Here is a 24,399-nt window from a genome sequence, read left to right on the forward strand (position 1 = left end):
ATAATAGAATGGTCGGCCAACTGCAAAGTCATATACGTCGGTTTAGGATTAGGTAGATCCAACTGCTTGAAGATTGACAAAGGCATCAAATTGATGCTAGCTCCAAAGTCACATAAGCATCTGTCGAAAGACACTTTTCCAATAAAACATGGAATGGTAAAGCTTCTTGGATCTTTAAGATTTGGAGGCAACTGATCGTTGCTCCAACTAAAATTAGGATGACTGCGGTTGTTAGGATGATAGGTGGCTGGCACAGGTTGCTGCGATCGCTGGAAGTTGCTCACGAACTAAGCTGATTCACTAGAAATTATGCACTGATCAGTCTCATGGGCACCAGCACAAAGCTCATAGAAACTAGTGATTTAATTAACTCCATAATTAGCCAAAGTATCCGCCTTCATTGTCAAAGCCTTAAGTTGGGCAGCGATAGCAGTTGCTGCGTCCAACTTCAGAATTCCTGCAGCTTTTCCCTGAGTCAGTCTCTGGGAAGGATTTTGGTACTCATTAGCAGCCATCAGTTTAATAAGTTCATAAGCTTCATCGTAGCTCTTAGCCCACAAGGCTCTTCCTGATGCTGCATCAATTATGGGCCTAGAGGTAGGACCCAATCCATTGTAGAAGCAGTTAATAATCATCCAATCAGGCATGCCATGGTGTGGGCACTTCCTTAGCATCTCTTTATATCGGTCCCAAGCCTCACACAGAATTCTCCAGTTTGTTGAGCAAACTGAGTAAGAGCATTCCTGATTGCTGTAGTCTTCGCCATGGGAAAGAATTTAGTGAGAAACTTGTGAGCAAGATCTTCCCAAGTGGTGATAGACCCTGCTGGTAGAGAATGTAACCAGCACTTAGCTTTGTCCCTCAGAGAGAATGGGAAGAGTCGTAGCTTGATAGCATCCTCAGTCACATCGTTGAATTTGAAAGTGTCGTAGATCTCGATGAAATCCCTGATGTGCATGTTGGGGTCTTCAGTAGGAGAACCCCCAAACTGAACTGAGTTATGTATCATCTGGATCGTGCTCGACTTAATCTCAAAAGTGTTAGCCCTGATGGCTGGTCTGATGATGCTAGACTGAATGTCATTAATCTTAGGGTTAGAATAGTCCATCAAAGCCTTCGGATTTTCTGCTTGATCACCCATAGCTACTATAACTTTCTCTTCTTCCTCTAACTTCTTTTCTTCCTTACAAACTTCCCTACGAACTACCACAAGTTCTTCCTCGGCTTTATCCAGTGTTCTCTTACGAGTACGCGAACGCGTATGCATACACCCTCGCTAGAGTACCTGAAACCAGGCAAGGAACAAATAAGTAACAATGTCCGAGTCAATGAACTTTAACAACCACTGATGGAAAGCACATAAACTATAAATTAACACTGCAGTCCCCGGCAGCGGCGCCAAAAACTTGTTAGTCGCTAAACACGCGCTAATAATACACGCAAGTATACGAGTTCGCAAGTAGTATAGAATCTTTTCTAGTTCATTCCCACAGAGACTGTATTGGTTAACTATTTAATTTATGCACCTAAGCAACAATGTATGGTTATTATCCAATGCTAAGACTATAACAAGTTGAGATTGTTTATAACTAAGAATTACGCTAACAATTATAACTACGAGAATAAGATTAACTGAATTGATATATATGACAACATGGGATTCTAACTTCATTAAATACTTCATTCAATAGCCTTATTATTCTTAACCTTAGCATGCAATGGTGATGACACTAATCAGATAACACGAAACTGATAAACACCAACTATCGTTGCACGAGTACCATTCTACCAGAAATCCATAAAAGAGATAGAAGCTGAATATGCACCAATTATATTGAGACCCTATATGTCTATAGAATTTGATAACATAACGGTTTAAGCACAAGTTATCTATCTTGATTACATAGGGCAAGTAAGATGGTTAAAATTACCTACAAATCATGCATAACAAATACATGAACCTATGCTAGCATGGCAAGTTCTAAATCTAAAAATTCAATTTCGCTTCATTAAGAATTAACACACTATCTTATAAGTTCGCGATGCTGATAAGACGAATACGCATAACTAATACTAGGATATTATACTATTAGATATATTTGAGATGTCATGTCTAATATGATTCATGTTTAGTTTTCAGATCTTAACAAACGGGACATATCAGGACTTACTGAAAGTCAGAACTTAATATCAGAACTTAAGGTCATATCAGAACTTAAGTGCATGAAGACTTTCATATAAGGAAGGAAGCTGATTTACGGTAGAAGATCAAGACTAAAACAAAAGAAGATATGTATGGAAAGAGTTAGAAGACTGGAAGACATGTAGAAGATATCTGATTGATATATTTTAGGAGACAGCATAGTATTCATATCAATTAGAAGTTATCTTGTAACTGTGTACTATATAAACACAGACTTAGGGTTTACACTATATGTGTTATCATTATCGAGAAGATTATACATTATAACCTAGCAGCTCTTAGTGATATTTGTTCATCACTGAGAGAGAACAACAGTTCTTATTGTAACAGAATTTATTCAATATACTTGATCTTTGTTACATACTTGTGTTAAATCGATTTGATTGTGAAAACACTATATTCAACACCCTTCTACAGTGTTTTGTGACCTAACAATTGGTATCAGAGCTTATCTGTTAAAACACATACAGTAAAGATCCAAACAATCATGTTTGAAGAAGCACAAACTCCAACCAAGCCCACCAAATCTGAAGAAACTCAAAAGACTCAAACCCACAGTCGATATGAGACTATTAGGGTTCCCATACTGAGACCTTCTAAGTATCCCATATGGAAAGTGAAGATGGCTATGTTTCTAGAAGCTAGAGATCCAGAATACCTTGACAAAATTAATGAAGGACCATATAAGCCTACCAAGCTCTCTATTGTAGTTGCTGATCAACCGGCGAAGACCATACCAAAGGAGAAAGGTGAGTACATAGTTGAAGACATGTCATCTATTTCCAATGATGCAATGGTAAGGGATTTGTTGCATAGTGCCATTGATAATATCATGTCAAACAGGGTAATTAATTACAAAACTGCAAAGGAGATATGGGATGCTTTGGAGACAAGATGTCAGGGAACTGATGCAATCAAGAAGGATGGGAGGACAATACTCACTCAATAGTATGAGCACTTTGACTCAAAAGATGATGAGTCATTAACTGACTTATATGACAGGTTTGTCAAACTCTTGAATGATCTGTCACTAGTGGACAAGGAATATGATCTTAAAGATTCAAATCTAAAATTCCTTTTAGCTCTTCCTGAAAATTGGGATTTGAAGTCTACTACCATAAGAGACAATTATGACCTTACTGAAACTACTCTTGATGAAATTTATGGTATGCTCAAGACTTATGAACTTCAGATGGATCAAAGGAGCAAGAGGCATGGAAGGAAGTCAAGGACAGTTGCTCTTAAAGTTGAGGAGAAATCTCCTAAAGTTGTTTCCTCAAAGAGGGGCAAAGGAAAGGCTCTCATCATAAAGTCTGATTCAGAGTCATCATATTCTGATGATGATGATTCAGAAACTAAAAGTTTACCTAAAATAGATTCTGATGAAGTGATGATGAATTTGTGTGCCCTTATGGTAAAGGGTATCACAAAGATAGCCTACAGGAAATTCAGAAAAGGCAAGAAGTTTTCCAGGAAAAGTGAAAGTGCTGATAAAAAAGGTTTCAGAAAGTCTGACAGAGGAGACAACTCAAATGTCAAATGCTACAACTGTGGTGAAAGAGGCCACATATCTACTGAGTGCAAGAAAGGAAAAAGTGACAAAGGCAAGGCACTTGTCACAAAGAAGAAAAGCTGGACAGACACTTCAGATTCTGAACATGAGGTGAACTATTCCCTGATGGCAAATGCTGACAGCAGTCCTGAAACTGCTGAATTGAAGGTACCTCAAACAACTTGTTGTGCATATGTTGTGTACTTGATGATTTCATAAATAAAACATCTAAGTAGATTTTACTTAGTAAAATAATGTAGCACTCGGCGGATAAGAATTATAGTCCCGGCGGATAACTCATTATAGTCCCGACGGATGATTAACTTATTATCCATCGAGTGAGTAGCTTATGTAATAATAAGTTTGTAACACAGTGATGTATGCACCTTTGTATAGAATCTTTAGTAGCATATAAGTCATGTTGACTTCAACTAGATATGCAGAATAGGTTGATTAACTGTACATAAGTAATGTCTTGTAATTCTGTATAAGTGAAATGAAGTCAAGTGCCAAAATAGCTACCGACGGATGATTAACAAAGCCTTCGACGGATGATCAAAAGACTATCAACGGATGTTTAACATAGCAGTCGACGGATGATCAATTAAGTCATCGACGGATGATCTAAAAGTCGACGGATGATCATATCAAGAATTCAAACATCAGTTGAACAGTGAAAGCTGACACACAGCCGTCGAGTTGGATACAAACACATTGTGGAAGCCCATTAAGTGGGTAATAGAGGACAAAAAGCAGCAAAGATTAAGACTGTTAGATTTTATATTTGTTCAGTCTTTTTGACTTTGTAATCTTGGAATTATATAAACCAAGAGAGTAGCAAATAGAAAAATAACTGAGATAGTTGAGAAATATAAAAACAGAGAAATCTTTGTAAGCATAATCTTTAGCATTTTCTATTTTCTCAGCAGTTCAATTTGTAAGCAGCTGTGGGCATTTCTGCACACAGAGTCCTCTCGATATATTATATATATCTCTGGTGGAATTGTTTAAATCCACCAGAAAGTTTTTAAAGATTCTTATTTTTAATTACTTGTGTTTTGATTCATTCAAGTTTATATTCCGCATTGTGCTAATCAAAACAAATATATCAATAATCGAGTTGAATATTTTTATTTCAAGAAAAAGGTTCAAGAATTCCATTCAACCCCCCTTTTGTAATTCTTGCTTCATTGTTAAGGGACTAACAATTGGTATCAGAGCAAGCTCTTAATCTACAAAGAGTTTAAATATCAAAACAATTCAGCAAGATGAACAAGAAAGATGTTGGAGTCAAGATTCCTTTTCTTGATAAAGATAATTACCATCATTGGAAGGTAAAGATGCATCTTCACATGCACTCTCAAGATGAGGCCTATGTGGACTACATAGAAAGAGGCCATCATGTTCCCATGAGAGCTGCAACAGGAAATGAGCCATATGTTCCAAAGCCAAGGCATGAATGGTCTGATCCTGACATTGAACAAGTCAGGAAAGATAAAAAAGCCATGAACATTCTGTTCAATGGTGTTAATGCAGACATGTTTGATAACAGCATCAACTGCAAGACTGCCAAGGAAGTTTGGGACACAATACAGATAATTTGTGATGGTACTGAGCAAGTAAGAGAAAATAAAATGCAGTTCCTGATTCAGCAATATGAGCATTTTCACAATGAAGAAAGTGAATCACTCACTGACATTTTTAGTAGATTCCAAAAACTACTAAATGCTCTTAAGTTGCATGGAAGAGTCTATCAGACTAAAGACTCCAATCTGAAATTTCTCAGATCTCTTCCAAAGGAATGGAAACCAATGACAGTCTCATTGAGAAACTCACAGGATTATAAGGAGTTTACTTTAGAGAGACTGTATGGCATTCTGAAAACCTATGAGCTTGAGATAGAGCAGGATGAAAGAATGAAGAGAGGAAAGAAGAAAGGAGGATCCATTGCACTAGTTGATGTGGCGCCCTCCAAACCTGGGTCAGAAGTTTGGGGTCCACACACACACCTTAATTATAACCTGTTTATAACAATAATAAAGATAATAATAATATAATATATGCAATGACCCTACTTACCAACCACCATGGACCGCAACAGGTTAAAGTATGCACACAAGCCAAACACACTAATATATTATAAACCGTTCAAATCCCAACTATTTCAAACTCAAACTGAGTATTAAACATTATTACAAACTTTTACAAACTTAAATTATTCCAAAAGAAGCCTACTAGCTCCGCTTTCTCAACCTGAACCCCTAGCTCTCGCGCTGGACTGGGGATCCTCTTTACCAATTGGTTCCTTTTTAACTGGAAAGAATATAAACAACATCGCACACATGAGCTAACTAGCTCAGCAAGTCACAATGACAAAACTGAGAATAATGATCATCAGATGAATATGGTTATGATATCAAGTGAACAATGGATTATGATTTAGAATTGGATATTATACTTTTAATTTAAAAACCAAGGTCAGGCTGCTGATCAGTCACGCACTAACCCCGAGCAAGGCACACAGCATTGCTCTAACTACTGGATCCAAGGCACACATTGGCCTAACTTGACCATTATATGGTCTGACCACGAATCTGGTCCACAATTTTATAAAAATAATCCAATCCTAACATAATAACAGAATATGCAATAATAAACAATAACAGAAATCATTAACAACAATAAATGTTTAACAATGAAAGGGTTTCAATCCTTGTAAGGATCAATAAGGCAATTTAAAAGCTTGGATGCTGGGTAATGAAAGAATTGGATAACAAAGGAATCAACATTTCAAGGTTTCAAGGATTTGGTCTTTCCAAGTATAAGATACCATGGGTTGAGTATATAATAGTTCATTTCAGTGTTTGGTATTTAGTTTGCATGTATTTGTGGAGTAGTATCGTAGATTTGTGATTCTTGTTTGGGTATACAATAATCAATGAATTAGAAAGAATATGATTCATGGCTCAAGAATAATAACTGAAATCAGGATTTAGGTTTCTGTGCTTCAAAGCACTTGCAATATCACAGGATTATCAAGTACTACAATATCTCGAGAAAGTTCAGAACACTTGCCTGATATTAGCTTACTACACTGCACTCGTTTCCAATCACAACCGTCTTACTCTTCAACTATCTGTTTCCCTTTCTTACGTCTTGCCTCTTCTGCTCACATATCATAAGCATCTATCAATAATTTACTCATGGAATTCTATTCAACACATACTTCTATCTACCCTTCGTTTTACCCAAATCCGATTAACGGATTGAAAGTTATGCAATAATCAAGTAAACACCGAATATATAGACCGATAGTCAATTAACAAGTCACATAAAGCATATAATACATCACGTAATCAATGATATATTATTTATAAAGAAGTCTCGGGTCATAAATAGGCTTTCTGGTATTTAAAATGATTTTTAAAACATTTTTCGAAATTAAAACGGGTCGTTGGATCAATTTCGGGTTAATAAACAGGGTTCGGTTGGCCCATTCTGGCTCCGAAATAATTTTAGAATAATTCTCGAGCCTTGGAAATAATTTAGAATAATATTTTAAAGCTCGAAACTATTTTTCAGAATTTTTAAATCATTTTTAAATAATTAAATCTAATTAAATAATTAATTAAAATCAATTAATAATTAATTAAATCAATTAATCAATTAATTTTCGAATTAATTGACCAATTAATCAATTATAAATTAACTGAAATTAATTAACTAATTAATTTAGATTTATTTGTGAATTAAAAATAATTTTCAGAATTAAAATAATAATTTTTAGAATTTTCAGAATTTAAAAATGAATTTTTATAATAAAAATAAATAGGAAATATGATTTTTAAACATTTTATAAACAGGAATCCTAAATTTGCAAAGTCTGGAAACTTCAGGGACCTAACTGCATCGTTTTCAAAAGTTGGGGTACTAAACTGTAATTTTCCAGCCCTTTGCCGGAAAATAGTCGGGTTCGCCGGAGAACACGTTCCCGGCGTCCTCACCCCACCAAAACCTCCAGATCACATCTACACAACACTAGGAACACAACCATGCAATAAATTCATCCTAACAATCCCTGAGTTGGCCGGAATTTGGCCGTGAAGTTTTCCAGTTTTCGGCGAACATCGGAAAACTTCAAAACACAACTCCCTTCTCTACAGACCTCGTTGGTTCATGAAACTTATACGACTAGATTGCAAATTTCACAGAGAATACAACCCACTATAACACAACATCAATCTATCACAGAATAAGAAACCCCCAAATTTCAATTAAGAACATTCATACGGGTTATAAACCCTAATTTTGAAATTTGAAAATTAAACCCACTTTTTAGCATGTTATTGAACTCCAAATCAGACGTATGACATATGAAAATCATCAGGAAAACAAGCTCTACAACATGCAATCATCAAATCATACTAACAATCATCCGAACAAAAATTCATATTTTTAATAAAATAAATTCGAAAATAAATAAATTTTTAGAAAAATAACCTTGATTTCTGCAGTGAAACAAAGCTCAGAATCTGATAGAACACTTCAAATCCTTCGTTTTGGTTACTCAAGCTTTGAAAACAGAGATCGGTAACGCCTTCGTTTTGCTGTTTGATTCTTAGAACAGTTTATGTAATTAGGGCTTTTCTCTGAAAATTATATAATTATCTGTGTGCAAATGATTTTGATACGAAATAAAATACGGTAAAAGGCTATTTATATTTACGAAAAATTAGTATCCCGTTGGATCATTCCGGATATAAAACGGTACGTTTATTTGTAAAAACTGATCCAAACGGTATCGGTTTTCGGGATAATTATCCAAATCAGTACAATTTGTACTGCGGTCTTGGTCTCAGCGCCTGGTTACACGTATTACGAAATGATAATTGGGATAGTTTAATAAAAAGCTCCCGTTTATCAAAAATACGGTCTTTATTGATTTACCGAAACGAATATTGTATCAAAAATGTTGCGCCGGGACCCGCGCAGAACAAACCGTACGCCGGATCGAAAAAGTCGAAACATGGAATATGCTCGGAATATTACAATTAGGTTAGGAAGGAGTTCTCGAAAGAGTTTCGGGTTTCAAAAACGTAATAACGGGTGACGTCGGTTGGTTCCCGTTTTTATAAAATAGATTTTAATTACCCGGAAAAAGATTTTAGAAATTTCATATGATTCTTATAAATCCAAAAATCAACATAAAAATAATTAGGAAGATACGAAAATTATCTATATTTTATTTTGGAAATATAAAAATTAAAATACTCAATTAATATTATTTTTGAATATTCAAATACAGATAACACTTAACAATTAGCTCACAGAATAGATATTGAACACACATAATAATTATATAATAGCAAAAATAATTACACGATATATCCCGGATATTACATCCTTCCCCCTTAAAAGGATTCTGTCCTCAGAATCTCTAAGAAAATAAATGAGGGTACTTTTCTCTCATATCACTTTCTAACTCCCAGGTTGACTCTTCAACCTTTGGGTTTCTCCACAATACTCTTACTAACTTTACCACTTTATTTCTCAATACTCTCTCTCTTTCCTCTAGAATCTCTATCGGAGTCTCTACATAAGATAAATCTGCTTGAAGTTCTATTGGCTCATATTCTATTATATGCCTGGAGTCTGGATTATATTTCTTAAGCATTGATATGTGAAAAATATTGTGAATGTGCTCCATGTGCGGAGGTAACGCCAACTCGTAAGCTACCTTGCCAATACGCTTTAGGATTTCAAAAGGTCCGACATATCTTGGGTTTAGCTTCCCTTTCTTCCCAAACCTCGTTAGTCCTTTCCACGGTGATACTTTCAATAATACCAAGCTTCTTTCTTCAAATTCCATGTCTTTTCTTGACTGGTCTGCATATTTCCTTTGACGATCTTGTGCGGCTATTAATCTTTTCTGGATAATTTCAACAACTTCCTTTGTCTGCTGCACCAATTCAGGTCCGAGTATTTTGCGTTCTCCTACTTCGTCCCAATATATTGGAGATCTACACTTGCGTCCATAAAGGGCTTCATAAGGTGGCATCCCAATGCTGGCGTGATAACTGTTGTTATAAGCAAACTCTACCAGGAGTAAATGCTCGTCCCAACTTTCTTTGAAATTAATAGCACAAACACGTAGCATGTCCTCGATTGTCTGGATCGTTCTTTCACTTTGGCCATCCGTTTGGGGGTGATAGGCTTTACTCATATTCAGTTTTGTTCCCAAACATTCTTGAAAACTCTTCCAAAATCTTGAATTAAATCTTGAATCTCGATCAGATACAATAGACACTGGAACTCCATGACGAACTACAATTTCTTTCAAGTACATATGAACTAACTTATCGAGCGAAAATCTTTCATTTATAGGCAGAAAATGAGCTGACTTGGTAAGTCTATCTACTATAACCCAAATGGCATCATGATTAGTCCTTGTCCTTGGTAATCCAACTATGAAATCCATGGTAATATGTTCCCACTTCCATTCTGGAATCTCTAATGGCTGTAGCAATCCGCTTGGTCTCTGATGCTCTGCTTTAACTCTCTGACAGGTATAGCATTTGTTAATCCATTCCGCAATTTCCCTCTTCATATTTGGCCACCAATAATTCTTCTTTAAATCTCTGTACATTTTGGTACTCCCTGGATGGATGGAATATCTTGAACTATGTGCCTCTTGTAAAATTTCATTTTTCAGCTCCGTCACTGGTGGAATCCAAATTCTTGAGGAAAACCTAAGAATACCTTGATCATCTTGTTGCGTGCATAATTCCTCACCTACCAAACTATTTATATCTTGATCCATTACCTCTTTCTGGCATTTCTTTATTTTCTCCAATAACTCCGGTTGGAGAATCATACCGTACACTTTTGCTTCCTCAGGCTTGGAAATTCTAATCTCCAATTCCAATTTTTGAAATTCTTTATATATCTCTTCAGGTACGGATAATACATTTAACTTTTCCTTCCAACTTAACGCATCTGCTACAACGTTCGCCTTACCGGGATGATAATTAATCGAGCAATCATAATCCTTAATCAATTCTAACCATCTCCTTTGTCTCATATTAAGTTCCTTCTGGGTAAATATATATTTCAAACTTTTGTGATCCGTGAAAATCTCACATTTTTCTCCATACAAATAATGTCTCCAAATCTTCAAAGCGAAAACTATAGCTGCTAACTCCAAATCATGAGTAGGGTACTTCTATTCGTATGGTTTCAATTGCCTTGACGCATACGCAATCACCTTGTCGTGCTGCATAAGAACACATCCTAATCCTTTGTAAGAAGCATCGCTATAAATTACGAAATTCCCTTGATCGTCTGGAAGTGACAAAACAGGTGCTGTGATTAATCTCCGCTTCAATTCCTGAAAACTTCCTTCGCACTTGTCATTCCATATAAACTTTTCATTCTTTCGTGTAAGCTTTATCAATGGTGTGGCAATTTTTTGAGAAATTCTGAACGAATCGTCGATAATATCCTGCCAATCCCAAGAAACTTCTTACCTCAGTGGGTGTTCTCGGTCTTTCCCAATTCGTAATTGCCTCGATCTTTTCCGGGTCCACTTTGATCCCTTCGTTACTGACTATGTGTCCTAAGAACTGAACTTCCTGTAGCCAAAACTCACACTTCGACAATTTAGCATATAACTTCTTTTTCCTTAAAATTTCCAAAGTTGTCCTTAAATGTTCCGCATGGTCCTCCTCCGTCTTTGAATAGATCAAAATATCGTCTATAAATACTATAACGAACTTGTCCAAATATTCCTTGAAAATTCTGTTCATCAGGTCCATAAACGCTGCTGGGGCGTTGGTCAATCCAAAAGACATCACTAAAAACTCGTAATGTCCATACCTTGTTCTGAAAGTTGTCTTTGGTATATCTTCTGGTTTGATTTTCAGTTGATGATATCCCGATCTTAAATCGATTTTGGAGAAATACTTGGCTCCCTTCAATTGGTCAAACAAATCCTCAATTCTGGGTAACGGATACTTATTCTTAATCGTCAACTTGTTGAGCTCTCTGTAGTCGATGCACAGTCTCATGCTTCCATCTTTCTTCTTGACAAATAATGCCGGTGCACCCCACGGAGATACGCTGGGTCTGATTACTCCTTTCTCTAACAGCTCTTGTAATTGCTTTGCTAACTCTTTCATCTCAACGGGCGCCATTCTATACGGGGCCTTGGATACTGGTTCGGTTCCAGGTGCTAAGTCGATTGCAAATTCAATTTCTCTATCCGGAGGAAGTCCTGGTAACTCGTCGGGAAATACGTCTGGAAATTCCATCACAACTGGAATATCTTCAAGTTTTGCTGGCTCCTGACTTCTGTCGATCACATATGCCATGAAATGCTCACATCCTTGTCGTAGTAACTTATTGGCTTGAATCATTGTTAAGAACTTCTTTACCTGCTTCTGTCCCTTGAACGTTACTATTCTTTCGTCTGGCGTTTTCACCATTACTTTCTTATTTCGACAATCTATCTGAGCATCATGCTTAGATAACCAATACATCCCTAATATAACATCAAATTCTCCTAACTTAAACGGTATCAAATCTACACAAAATTTACTACCAGAAATCTCAATCTCACAATTCCCACAAACTTGGTTAACAGTTACACGTTCTTGATTTGCTAATTCCACCGTCATTATTTCATTTAAATACCCAACTGGACAATTTAACTTACTAACAAAATCTTGTGAAACAAACGATCGAGTTGCTCCCGAATCTATTAACACTTTGGCACATAAAGAATTCACATTAAGCGTACCTGCCACGACATCTGTATCCTGGATCACATCCTTCACCGACATGTCAAAAACTCTAGCCCTCGGAGTCTCATTCACTGTTGGGGTAGATCCCATAATCCTTAATGCATTACTGACTGGGACTGGTGTCTTGCAATCCCTGGCCATATGTCCTGGCTTCCCACATTTAAAGCATGTAAATCCAATGGCTGGAACCTTTACTGCTGGATTCCGGATAGGCTGATCCTTATTCGCTGGCTCTCTTGCTGGCTGATTTCGGCACTCCCTCGAGTAGTGCCCTTTCTGGTTGCATTTAAAACATACCACATTCAACTTGTTACAAACTCCTCCATGCTTCTTTCCACATACTTGACAATCTGGAAAAGTTAATCTCAACTGATTCAGCTAATTCACATTAGCTGGACGATTGCCCTGGCCTCCGTCTCCTGCATTTTGTCTCCTGAAATTAAAATTTCTCCCTGGCTGAAACTTGCCCTTCTTAAAATTTGGAAACTTCCCTGTTTATGACTGACCCTCACTTCCCTCAACTTTCCTTTTCTTGCTTTCCTTTTCTTTCTGGAACATCTCACTCTCTGTCTCTGCGATCATAGCTTTCTGTACAACCCCGACATAGGTATCCAATTCAAAAATAGCTACCTTCCCTCTGATCCATGGCTTCAAGCCTTGCTGGAATCTCTTAGCTTTCTTTCTATCAGTATCAACATACGACGGCACATACCTTGACAATTCCTCAAACTTCCCCTCATAATCTGTTACCGACATGTTCCCTTGCTTTAATTCTAAAAACTTCAGCTCCATTTGATCCTGAACAAACTGAGGAAAATACTTTTCTAAAAACAATTCCTTAAACCTTTCCCAAGTAATAACATCTGTGCTTTCCAATGTCTTCACCATCTCCCACCAATAGGTGGCCTCATTCTTCAGATAGTAACTTGCAAATTCAACCTTCTGCTCCTCTTTCACTTTTACCAAGGCAAATGCCTTCTCTATTTCCTTTAACCACACATTTGCTTCAATTTGCTCTAAGGAACCCTTGAATTCTGGTGGGTTTACTGCCTGAAAAGTTTTGAAAGTTACCTGGGGATTGGTCTGTCTCTGCTGTTGTTGTGCCAGGTGAACTGTTTGTTGGGCCAAGATTTGAAGAATCTGGGCTATTGCTGGGTCCATGGGTCCTGGGTTCACATTCTGGTTTGTCTCATCTTGGTTGTTATTGTTATTGTTGTTGGTTTCTTCATTCTGGGTGTTGGTGCGGGTATTTCTTCTGGGAGGCATTTTCTATAAAGAATCAATCAATTTATTTAGCTTTTGAATCAAATCTTTGTATAAAAGAAAAGTTTTGTAAAATAGAAATATCTCTTTTTGAAAACCGTTGTAACTAAGTAAATTGCATGCTTCTTTACAGAATATAAATAGTTATGGAAAACAGGGTACATGGTATCACAGGGTATACTGGTGCAATAAATAAGGTAAAGTAAAACAGGTGCGATAAAGTAAATGACAGTGTTGGAAAGGAAAAGGTACTGATATATAGATCAAAAGTTTTAGGTAGTACAAGCGTAAAGACGCTTCGAAAATAAAAGCAAAAAGGGTACAATAACCTACTCACTAGTCAACAAGACTAGTCTATAAATACAACTCAAAAGTCTACTGATACACACTACATACTACTGTCCATACTACATAACCATAACAACACTGCTCCGCATCTCCATCTCAGAATCTCTAACTCATGGAAAATCTGGACCTCCTATCTCCTCAAGCTCCTCTAGAACCCACTTAGCCCACTCCACTAGGAAATCAGGGGTGATGTCCTCATGTGTAGCCTCAGCAATCCTCACAGCAGCTGCTCTACGAAACGCCTGGAGCCTCTCCCTAAGTCGCCTCTCACCACTCCCCATCTCTCTGGTACGCATGATATGCAATAACTCTTGGATCTGACCCTGTAGGAATCGCTGCTCCATAAGGCAAGCCTCAAACTGATGATATGGGACAGGATAGGAAGAGAACTGGAAAGGTACTCCTGTGACTGAATGACTAGTAAAGCCTGAATCAGCAGGTGGGGGTCCTCTGACAGGTGGCCTCATTCCTGGAGGTGGAATAGCCTGCAATGGTACGGGCTGCAACACCGGTGGAGGTAGAATAGCCAATGCTGGTGGAATCACAGGACGTGGATCCGATGCTGGTGCTCTAACTGAAGGCTCTGAGTGATCAGCTGATACGGGAATAAAAGAGTCGGCCATCTCTGCTATCTGAAATCATATCGTAATATAAGAATCTCGTACCATGACGCAAACTATACTAATACTGGCTATACCATAACACTCAACCTCTCGGCGTTCTATCATCCTATACCTTACTTCTAATCCTATCCCTCTACCCATTCCCGTCAACCTAGGCTTGTGTCAGTGACTTATAAGGAGTTTACTTTAGAGAGACTGTATGGCATTCTGAAAACCTATGAGCTTGAGATAGAGCAGGATGAAAGAATGGAGAGAGGAAAGAAGAAAGGAGGATCCATTGCACTAGTTGCTGTGGCGCCCTCCAAACCCGGGTCAGAAGTTTGGGGTCCACACACACACCATAATTATAACCTGTTTATAACAATAATAAAGATAATAATAATATAATATATGCAATGACCCTACTTACCAACCACCACGGACCACAACAGGTTAAAGTATGCACACAAGCCAAACACACTAATATATTACAAACCGTTCAAATCCCAACTATTTCAAACTCAAACTGAGTATTAAACATTATTACAAACTTTTACAAACTTAAATTATTCCAAAAGAAGCCTACTAGCTCCGCTTTCTCAACCTGAACCCCTAGCTCTCGCGCTGGACTGGGGATCCTCTTTACCAATTGGTTCCTTTTTAACTGGAAAGAATATAAACAACATCGCACAAATGAGCTAACTAGCTCAGCAAGTCACAATGACAAAACTGAGAATAATGATCATCAGATGAATATGGTTATGATATCAAGTGAACAATGGATTATGATTTAGAATTGGATATTATACTTTTAATTTAAAAACCAAGGTTAGGCTGCTGATCAGTCACGCACTAACCCCGAGCAAGGCACACAACATTGCTCTAACTACTGGATCCAAGGCACACATTGGCCTAACTTGACCATTATATGGTCTGACCACGAATCTGGTCCACAATTTTATAAAAACAATCCAATTCTAACATAATAACAGAATATGCAATAATAAACAATAACCGAAATCATTAACAACAATAAATGTTTAACAATGAAAGGGTTTCAATCCTTGTAAGGATCAATAAGGCAATTTAAAAGCTTGGATGCTGGGTAATGAAAGAATTGGATAACAAAGGAATCAACATTTCAAGATTTCAAGGATTTGGTCTTTCCAAGTATAAGATACCATGGGTTGAGTATATAATAGTTCATTTCAGTGTTTGGTATATAGTTTGCATGTATTTGTGGAGTAGTATCGTAGATTTGTGATTCTTGTTTGGGTATACAATAATCAATGGATTAGAAAGAATATGATTCATGGCTCAAGAATAATAACTGAAATCAGGATTTAGGTTTATGTGCTTCAAAGCACTTGCAATATCACAGGATTATCAAGTACTACAATATCTTGAGAAAGTTCAGAACACTTGCCTGATATTAGCTTACTACACTGCACTCGTTTCCAATCACAACCATCTTACTCTTCAACTATCTGTTTCCCTTTCTTACATCTTGCCTCTTCTGCTCACATATCATAAGCATCTATCAATAATTTACTCATGGAATTCTATTCAACACATACTTCTATCTACCCTTCGTTTTACCCAAATCCGATTAACGGATTGAAAGTTATGCAATAATCAAGTAAACACCGAATATATAGACCGATAGTCAATTAACAAGTCACATAAAGCACATAATACATCATGTAATCAATGATATATTATTTATAAAGAAGTCTCGGGTCATAAATAGGCTTTCTGGTATTTAAAATAATTTTTAAAAACTTTTTCGAAATTAAAACGGGTCGTTGGATCAATTTCGGGTTAATAAACAGGTTCGGTTGGCCCATTCTGGCTCCGAAATAATTTTAGAATAATTCTCTAGCCTTGGAAATAATTTAGAATAATATTTTAAAGCTCGAAACTATTTTTCAGAATTTTTAAATCATTTTTAAATAATTAAATCTAATTAAATAATTAATTAAAATCAATTAATAATTAATTAAATCAATTAATTTTCGAATTAATTGACCAATTAATCAATTATAAATTAACTGAAATTAATTAACTAATTAATTTAGATTTATTTGTGAATTAAAAATAATTTTCAGAATTAAAATAATAATTTTTAGAATTTTCAGAATTTAAAAATGAATTTTTATAATAAAAATAAATAGGAAATATGATTTTTAAACATTTTATAAACAGGAATCCTAAATTTGCAAAGTCTGGAAACTTCAGGGACCTAACTGCATCGTTTTCAAAAGTTTGGGTACTAAACTGTAATTTTTCAGCCCTTCGCCGGAAAACAGTCGGGTTCGCCGGAGAACACGTTCCCGGCGTCCTCACCCCACCAACACCTCCAGATCACATCTACACAACACCAGGAACACAACCATGCAATCAATTCATCCTAACAATCCCTGAGTTGGCCGGAATTTGGCCGTGAAGTTTTCCAGTTTCTGGCGAACATCGGAAAACTTCAAAACACAACTCCCTTCTCTACAGACCTCGTTGGTTCATGAAACTTATACGACTAGATTGCAAATTTCACAGAGAATACAACCCACTATAACACAACATCAATCTATCACAGAATAAGAAACCCCCAAATTTCAATTAAGAACATTCATACGGGTTATAAACCCTAATTTTGAAATTCGAAAATTAAACCCACTTTTGAGCATTTTATTGAACTCCAAATCAGACGTATGACATATGAAAATCATCAGGAAAACAAGCTCTACAACATGCAATCATCAAATCATACTAACAATCATCCGAACAAAAATTCATATTTTTAATAAAATAAATTCGAAAATAAATAAATTTTTAAAAAAATAACCTTGATTTCTGCAGTGAAACAAAGCTCAGAATCTGATAGAACACTTCAAATCCTTCATTTTGGTTACTCAAGCTTTGAAAACAGAGATCGGTAACGCCTTCGTTTTGCTGTTTGATTCTTAGAACAGTTTATGTAATTAGGGCTTTTCTCTGAAAATTATATAATTATCTGTCTGCAAATGATTTTGATACGAAATAAAATACGGTAAAAGGCTATTTATATTTACGAAAAATTAGTATCCCGTTGGATCATTCCGGATATAAAACGGTATGTTTATTTATAAAAACTGATCCAAACGGTATCAGTTTTCGGGATAATTATCCAAATCAGTACAATTTGTACTGCGGTCTTGGTCTCAGTGCCTGGTTACACGTATTACGAAGTGATAATTGGGATAGTTTAATAAAAAGCTCCCATTTATCGAAAATACGGGTTTTATTGATTTACCGAAACGAATATTGTATCGAAAATGTTACGCCGGGACCCGCGCAGGACAAACCGTACGCCGGATCGAAAAAGTCGAAACATGGAATATGCTCGGAATATTACATTTAGGTTAGGAAGGAGTTCTCGAAAGAGTTTCGGGTTTCAAAAACGTAATAACGGGTGACGTCGGTTGGTTCCCGTTTTTATAAAATAGATTTAATTACCCGGAAAAAGATTTTAGAAATTTCATATGATTCTTATAAATCCATAAACCAACATAAAAATAATTAGGAAGATATGACAATTATCTATATTTTATTTTGGACATATAAAAATTAAAATACTCAATTAATATTATTTTTGAATATTCAATTACAGATAACACTTAACAATTAGCTCACAGAATAGATACTGAACACACATAATAATTATATAATAGTAAAAATAATTACACGATATATCCCGAATATTACAGTTGTTGATCTGGAAAAGGAGAAGGAAGTGAAGATGGAAGCTGTGGAATCAACTTCAAAGGTCTATGAAAGCAAGGGTAAGGGGCTAGCTACAGAAAATGAAGTTTCTTTGAGCCAAGATGACATGGAGGATATTGATGAGCACCTAGCATTCCTTTCAAAAAGATTTACCAAGCTCAAGTTCAAAAAGAACTTTGGAGCAGCCTAGCCAAATAGAAACATGGTGGATAAGTCAAAATTCAAATGTTTCAAATGTGGCTTGGCAGGGCATTTTGCAAATGAGTGTAGAAAGTCAGATTCCAGTAAGAAAAGATTTGAGTCTGTAGATTACAAGCAAAAATACTTTGATCTACTCAAACAAAAGGAAAGGGCTTTTATTACACAAGAGAATGACTGGGCAGCTGATGGCTTGGATGAAGATGAAGATGTCAGCTATGTCAATCGAGCCCTTATGGCCAAGTCTGATAAAATAGAGACAAGTTCCTCAAGCAATCAGGTAATCACTACAAACCTTGCACAATTATCTAAAGCTGAGTGTAATGATGCCATAAATGACATGTCTACAGAATTGTATCATTTGCGTGTTACACTTAAGTCCCTCACTAAAGAAAATGCTAAAATCAAAGAAAACAATTTGTTTTTAAGTGAGAGGAATAATGTGCTTGAGTCTCAGTTTGTTGAGTTTGAAAACCTAAAAATTGAGTGTAGGATTGCCAAGGAGGAATTAACTGAGTCCTTGAAAAAGGAAGAAATTTTAAAGAAGCAGCTTGATCGTGAACAAGAGGTGATTAAAGCATGAAAAACATCCAGAGATGTTCATGCTAAAATCACCAAGGTTCAAGGAATTGAGTCTTTTTGTGATGAAGCCTGGAAAAAGAATAAGGAGAAACTAGAAACTATTTTGGTAGATGGGTTGCTGACAGATGTAGACTCGACCGATGATGAGGACTATCCGTCGAATAACAAAAAGTGTTAACCATCGAATGATAAAAATCCTCATCCGGCGGCTGTAAGAAAACCCATTAGCAAAGCCAAATTAACCAAGATAAATGATAAGTATGGGTCTGTTTCCAAGAACTTTGTTTCAGGAGAGTCAAGTCAAGCTAAGAAAGGGAAAAAGGCTAATGTTGGTCACATGACTGTCAAACAGTTAAGTGACAGACTTGAGAAAATAGAGGTAAAAACAGAGACTAAAAAGAAAAATAATAGGAATGGTAAAGTAGGGATTAACAAAAACAATAACTACACACCTAATAAATATGCTCCTAGAAAGATCTGTGTAAAATGTGGTAGTGCAAATCATTTGTCTGTTAATTGCAAATCTGTCATGCCTACTCCCATGTCTGTTCAGTCTCAATTTCCCAACATGAATGCCATGCCTCCCATGCCTGTTAATGCTATGCCTACACAGAATATGAATGCACAATTTGCTAATATGCCATTTGCACCTAATCCATATTATGCTGCATACAATATGCCTCAAATGTCATTTAGCATGCCTTACTGGAATAACATGTTTGCACCAAGCATGCCATTTCCTGTTAGCCATAACATGCATGATAATTCTGTTGCATCTAGTGGTTTCAAAGGCCCAACCCAAAAGACTAAGGAAGAATCTGAAATTCCTAAGTCAAATGAGTTAAGACCTAAGAAACAGAAGAAGAAAGCTAACAAGGCAGGACCCAAGGAAACTTGGGTACCAAAATCAACTTGATTTGATTTTGATGTGTGCAGGGAAACAGAAGGAATCTTCGGTACTTGGATAGTGGTTGTTCAAGACACATGACTGGTGATTCTACCATGCTCACAGAGTTTAAGGAGAGAGTTGGCCCAAGTATTACTTTTGGAGATGACAGCAAAGGTTATACTGTGGGATATGGCTTGATTTCAAAGGAAAATGTCATCATTGAAGAGGTTGCCTTAGTGGATGGTCTCAAACACAATCTGTTGAGTATCAGCCAGCTTTGTGACAAAGGCAACTCAGTAACCTTCAACAAAGAAGCATGTGTTGTGACTAATAATCAAAACAACAAAGTGGTTCTCACTGGTGTGAGAAGAGGAAATGTGTACCTAGCTGACTTCAACTCAACTAAAGTAGAATCTGTAACTTGTCTTCTCAGTAAAGCAAGTCAAGATGAAAGTTGGCTATGGCACAAGAAGCTATCCCACTTAAACTTCAAGACCATGAATGAGCTGGTAAGGAAAGAGCTAGTTAGAGGCATTCCTCTAGTGGAGTTTACAAAGGATGGACTGTGTGATGCCTGCCAAAAAGGGAAGCAGATCAAAGCATCATTCAGAAAGAAACTTGATTCAGCAATTGAAGAGCCTCTGCAACTGCTTCACATGGATTTGTTTGGACCATTCAATGTATTGTCAATTTCAAAGAAAAGATTTTGCCTAGTAATTGTAGATGATTTCTCAAAGTTCTCTAGGACATATTTTCTAAAGTCTAAAGATGAGGCTAGTGAAATCATCATCAATCACATAAGGCAAGTTAACAATCATCCTGATTTCAAAGTTAGAAGAATCAGGAGTGACAATGGAACTGAGTTCAAGAACTATGTCATGAGAGCATTTTGTGAGGAAAATGGGATCTTGCATGAGTTTTCAGCAGCAAGGACTCCACAACAGAATGGAGTAGTGGAAAGAAAGAACAGATCTCTTATTGAAGCTGCAAGGACAATGCTTGAAGAATCAAAATTACCAACTTATTTCTGGGCTGAAGCTGTAAACACTGCATGCTACACTCAGAATATCCCTCTGATTAATCAAGCAAGATGCATTACTCCTTATCAATTGTTCAAGAACAAGAAGCCAACTCTAAACTTTCTTCATGTCTTTGGCTGTAAATACTATATTCTGAGAAATCAAACTGATCAAAATGGAAAGTTTGATGATAAAGCAGATGAAGGAATTTTTGTAGGATATGTTGTTGGTAAAGTATATAGAGTCTACAATCTAAGAACCAACATTGTTGTGGAATCTATACATGTTGTGTTTGATGATAAAAAGATTGAAGGACTGAAAGATGGAGATTACCATGAAAGCCTCAAATTCGACAATGTCGAGATGGTTAGTGATGAAAGTGATGATGAGAGTGATCAAGAAACAGTGTCTAAGGATAATGCAGACAAATCTACCACCAATGAAGCACATAACTCAACATCCATCGAGTTACATAATGCCTCATCTGTCGGAAGGCAATCTGTGCTATCCGTCGGAAGACAACCTGCCTCATCCGTCGGTACTCAAAATTCACCATCCGTCGGGTTATCAAAAGGAGCAGGAAGTCAAGGTAGATCACCCATAGAAAGTACCCCTTTCTCAAATCAAAGATCCACAAACTCAGGGGGAGTTTCTAGCAATCAAAACTTAATCCCACATCAAGACAACATTGAGGTCTCTTCATCTAAAGCTAATCTACCTCAACCAAGGAAATGGACAAAAGATCACCCCTTTGAACTGATTATTGGTGATGTTTCTTCTAGAGTTCAAACCAGGAGAGCAACTCAAGAAGAATGTCTATACAGCAGCTTTCTGTCAAAGGAAGAACCAAAGAAGGTAGAAGAAGCCTTGTTAGATCCTGATTGGACTTTAGCTATGTAGGAGGAGCTAAACCAATTTGAAAGGAATAAAGTATGGAAGCTGGTACCCAAGCCTAAAGGAAAGAATCCAATAGACACCAAATGGGTATTCAGAAACAAGATGGATGAAAATGGCATAGTAGTAAGGAACAAAGCCAGATTGATTGCTAAAGGCTATTGCCAGCAAGAAGGAATAGATTTTGATGAAACTTTTGCTCCTGTTGCAAGACTTGAAGCCATCAGAATCTTCTTTAGCCTATGCAGCCCATGCCAATTTCAAGGTCTATCAAATGGATGTCAAAAGTGCCTTTCTGAATGGAGATTTGGAGGAAGAAATGTATGTTAGTCAACCTCCTGGCTTTGAAGATCCAAATTTTCCAGAGTATGTCTATTATCTACTGAAAGCACTTAATGGACTGAAGCAAGCACCTAGAGCCTGGTATGACACCTTATCAAAGTTCCTTTTGGAGAATCACTTTACAAGAGGTACTGTAGATAAAACTTTATTTTTCATAAATGTTAATGGCTCTAGCATACTTGTTCAAATTTATGTAGATGATATTATTTTTGGCTCTACAGATGAGAAACTTTGTAAAAAGTTTGCCAAACTGATGCAAAGTAAGTATGAAATGAGTATGATGGGAGAACTAACTTACTTTCTTGGTTTACAAGTTAAGCAAGTTAGTGATGGAATATTCATTAGTCAAACTAAATACATTTTTGATCTTTTAAAGAAGTTTGATCTAATGGATTGCACATCTGTAAAAACTCTCATGGCCACTGTAACTAAGCTTGAACTAAACACTACTGAAAAGTCTGTGGATATTTCAAGCTATAGAGGCATGGTTGGCTCACTTCTGTACTTAACAGCTAGTAGGCCAGATATAATGTTTGCTACATGTTTATGTGCTAGATTCTAGGCTGATCCTAGAGAGTCTCAATTGATAGCTATCAAGAGAATTTTCAGATATCTCAAGGGAACACCAAAACTTGGCATTTGGTATCCTAGAGATTCTGGTTTTGATCTAACTGGTTATTCAGATGCAGATTATGCAAGTTGCAGAATTGATAGAAAGAGCACAACAGGAACCTGTCAATTTTTAGGAGACAAGCTTGTGTCCTGGTTCAGTAAAAAGCAAAATTCAGTTTTTACTTCTACAGCTGAAGCTGAATATATTGCTGCTGGCAGTTGCTGTGCACAGATTTTATGGATGAAAAATCAATTGCTAGACTATGGTTTGCAAGTTGAAAGGATTCCTATTTTCTGTGGTAACACAAGTGCAATTGCCATCACTGAAAATCCAGTGCAACATTCATGGACAAAGCACATAGACATCAAGTACCATTTCATAAGGGAACATGTAATGAATGGTACTGTAGAGTTACATTTTGTTCCAAGTGAGAAGCAACTTATAGATATTTTTACCAAGCCACTGGATGAATTCACCTTTTCTAGGTTGGTAAGTGAGTTAGGTATGCTTAATTACTCTTGAATTTATCTGAGTTATTTTGCAAGTTGAAAAGTAGCCAGAAATTTAACTGATTTTTAGTCATGGATGAAATTTTGGCTAAGTCAAAATTTGCATCTCGACGGATGACCATTATCCATCGAGTTGAGTCATCCGTCGATATACAATGTGCAAATAAAAATCAATTATTTTTATGGAATCTTTTAAAACTCGACGGATAACAGTTTATCCTCATCCGTCGAAGTGTCTAAATCTTAACCGTTAATTCCTTGAACATTATCCATCGAGTATACTTACAGTTTGTAAGCATTACACGACGGATAATGGGTGGAATTTTTACAGTTTATTTTTAAACGGCTATTTTAGGCAATTTATATTGGGTAATTTACTTTTCTTTATTATTTTCATCTGTTGCTTTTGAGGAATTATAAAAGCCTATTTCATTCTAATTATTTTCTTTTATCATTCTCAATTCAACTGCATTTATTTCATTCTCTCTCAAGAAAAATCCTCTTTCTCTTCAAGCTTTAATTCTCTAACAATGGCACCCGTAGTAAAGATCATGTCACAGACTGGGTTCATCTATGAGAAGAACAACTTCACTGCTTTGGTCAATAAGGGTATCCAGCAATCAGAAGACTATCACATGATAATGGACTTCTTGAAAAACTGTAAACTAAGTTATGCCATGCTGGAATCACCCACAATTTACTGTGAAGTTGTTGAAGAGATGTGGACAACAGCAATCTACAATTCTACTGACAAAACCATCACTCTAACTATCAAAGGTAACGAGTTCTGTATCAATAGTGATGTAACAAAAGCAGTTTTCAAGA

General features: G+C 36.5%; 1 non-coding gene across 1 annotated transcript; it reads left to right on the forward strand.

Moving 5' to 3' along the window:
* The first annotated feature begins 645 nt into the window (after positions 1–645).
* On the forward strand, positions 646–751 carry LOC141699682 (small nucleolar RNA R71). The gene has a single exon (XR_012566071.1). It is a non-coding gene; the product is annotated as a small nucleolar RNA R71 (small nucleolar RNA).
* The last annotated feature ends 23,648 nt before the right edge of the window (positions 752–24,399 follow it).

Source organism: Apium graveolens, unplaced genomic scaffold (assembly GCF_009905375.1).
Source record: "Apium graveolens cultivar Ventura unplaced genomic scaffold, ASM990537v1 ctg1033, whole genome shotgun sequence".
Lineage (NCBI taxonomy): Eukaryota > Viridiplantae > Streptophyta > Magnoliopsida > Apiales > Apiaceae > Apium > Apium graveolens.